At 38.4% G+C, this 2,873-nt stretch overlaps 1 pseudogene; it reads left to right on the forward strand.

The window, feature by feature from the left end:
• Positions 1 to 1,549: 1,549 nt before the first annotated feature.
• Positions 1,550 to 2,515, forward strand: LOC122470600 (annotated as a pseudogene).
• Positions 2,516 to 2,873: the final 358 nt, after the last annotated feature.

Genomic DNA, 2,873 nt, shown 5'->3' on the forward strand with positions numbered 1-2,873 from the left:
TTAGCAAAATGCTTACCATATAGTCTGCTTTCATAAAAGTCTTTATTGCCTTTCATTAAACATGCTTACCGCCCGTAGTGCCCTAACTCAACAACAAATAAAAATGTCATTGTTGGGAGGACTCAGTCATTTATTCTCCAATTCTTTTTTTTTTTTTTTAATTTATTTATTTTTGAGAGAGAGAAGGAGACACAGAATCTGAAGCAGGCTCCAGTCTCTGAGCTGTCAGCACAGAGCCTGCAGGCTCCAACCCACAAACGGTGAGATCATGACCCAAGACCAAGTTGGACTTAGAGCCACCCAGGCGCCCCTACTCTCCAATTCTTAAAAATGTTTAGTGAATATTTTGTACTTGAGAGTGACATTTAAATTCCCAAATCCCAAAGTAGCAGACTGGGATTTTTCAATTCTCCAAAAATTTCGGGTAATTATTTAGTATATTTTCCGTTTTACTAGGTTTGGAAAGATCTTCATGGTTAATTATATAGATGGATTATTATCATCAGTGTATGTTATAAGCTTAGATTTGCTTGTTCCAGAATCTTGGGGGAGGGGAGTGGCTAGACTTACGATATTAAAGGTAGAACACAGTACGAACAAGGGTGTGAAGGCATGTATGTTTGGGGAACATAATTAGGACTGGAAGTGGAGAGAATAGAGCAGTGGATAGTGGGAGATATAGTTGGCAAGAGGCAAGTTGTGGCCAAATGCCATTAATGTTCTTGAAGGGAGAAGTAGGAGAAGGCAGACCAAAGTAACCTCTAACTCCTATGGGATTTCTTTGATGTCATGTTTTACTTCACAAATTCATGTGAACTATTTCCTTCTATAATGTAATAGTCTTTGATATAAATATCTCGAGAAAAATACAAATTGAATAAAATTCTTAGCTAATGGGTAAAACAAATTGCGTTACTCTTTCATCAAATTGAGATTAGGGCCGGTTCATCATCAGGGGAGTCCCATTTCTCTGTACAGTATAGATATGTGGATACGAACAGAAACTCTTTTCACGTCTGTAGAAGAGATTTCAAGATAATTGCCAAGAGGAGAAATACAAAACTGCCAGAGAAGTGTACCATAATATTATGGGCAACTATTGATGGAAGTATTGATAGTATCTTCTTCAGAGGTCAAGTGTGAATCAGTCTCATGTGCCAGTATGGTAACCTGAATAGCCTCAGAACCATTTCCATAACTTGTTCTCCAGAGAAACTCTGCAAATAGCTTTTTCAACAAAAAAAGATGAGTTTGTTCTTTATTCAATTTGAAAAAAGTTTGTAATGACCCAGTATCACAACTAGTTCTCTTCAACTGACTCAATTTTTATTTTCATTAGCCATCTTACCATATAGACTGTAAATAAGTGTTCCTTTACCATTTATCTATTGCTGTACAACAATCTACCCCAAAAACTAAGTAGCTTCTTGCACAGCTCTCCAGGGCCCACCCTCCGGGACATGGCCCCCATAATCTGAAATGCCATAGACCCAGACTGGAGCTGCTGGAAGGCAGTGAATAGTATAACTCTTCAAGCCCATAACTAAAAATGGCCTCCAGTAACACTACATTGCAAAAAATGGGAAAGAGGGACGCCTGGGTAGCTCAGTCGGTTAAGCCTCCAACTCTTGGTTTTTGGCTCAGGTCATGATCTCACCTTCCTGAGTTTCAGCCCTGCATTAGGCTCTGTGCTGACTGGGCAGAGTCCGTTTGAAATTCTCTCTGCCTCTACTCCGCTACCCCTGTCTTTGTCTCTTTCAAAATAAAAAACTTTTTAAAAATGGAAAAGAAACAAATGGAAGAAGTAAAAGAGGGGCACCTGGCTGGCTCAGTTGGTTAAGCATTCAACTCTTGAATTTGGCTCTAGTCATGATCCCAGGATCGAGGAATGTGGGAGGGAGCCCTGCGTCAGGCTCCGCACTGAGAATGGGGCCTGCTTAAGTTCTCTCTCTCTCTGCCCTTCTGCCCCCCTTCTGCGCTCTCTCTCTCTCTAAAATAAAAAATAAAAATAAAATAAAATTTAAAAAGGAAGAAGTAAAAGAGTTGAAGAGCCTAAAGATTTGGTGGTGGAAAAAGTACGGTACCGATGTGTAGAGAATGGGAGGGTGGAGTAGTTCTTTAAGTGGAAGAGATTTACAGATTCTGACAATACTTGAAAACCTGAAGAAAATTTAGATCATCCATAGTTAATCAAGCTTTTTTTAATTCTCAAAAAGCCATTAAAGAAAAAGGACAAAGAAAGTCTTTATCTGACAGTGAATCTGATGATAGCAAATCAAAGAAAGAAAGAGATGTTGCTGACTAACCAAGATGTTTTGCCAATGGTCTTGGTCCTAAACAAATACTTTGTGTCATAGACAACAACAAAGAATTAATCTTTCTCATGAAATGGAGAGATGCAGATGAGACAGACATAGTGTTGGCAAAAGAGGCAAACATGAAGTGCCCTTAAATTGTAATTGCTCTTTAAAAAAGGAGACAAACTCTGCATTCTTGTCCAGAAGATGCTCAATAATTGTTCATGTATATATATATATATATATATATATATATATGTCTTTTTTATGAGTATTTTTTTTTGAGAGAGAGAGAGAGAGCAGGGTGGGGCAGAGAGAGAGGGAGAGAGATTCCCAAGTAGGCTCTGCACCATTAGCATGGAGCCAAACATGGTGCTTGAATCCACGAGCCATGAGATCATGGCATGAGCCGAAACCAAGAGTTGATTGTTTAACCAACTGAGCCATTTTCATTCTAAAGAAAATCAAATTTAATCTGTATATTTTGAGTAGTATTGAGAGAATTATTGGGTTGTTTTTGGTTTTTGCATCAATAGCACTGGTTACTTTGGACAAATAAAAATGAAGCTATAGTTG

The sequence above is a fragment of the Prionailurus bengalensis genome, chromosome D3, assembly GCF_016509475.1.
Source record: "Prionailurus bengalensis isolate Pbe53 chromosome D3, Fcat_Pben_1.1_paternal_pri, whole genome shotgun sequence".
NCBI classification, from domain to species: Eukaryota; Metazoa; Chordata; class Mammalia; order Carnivora; family Felidae; genus Prionailurus; species Prionailurus bengalensis.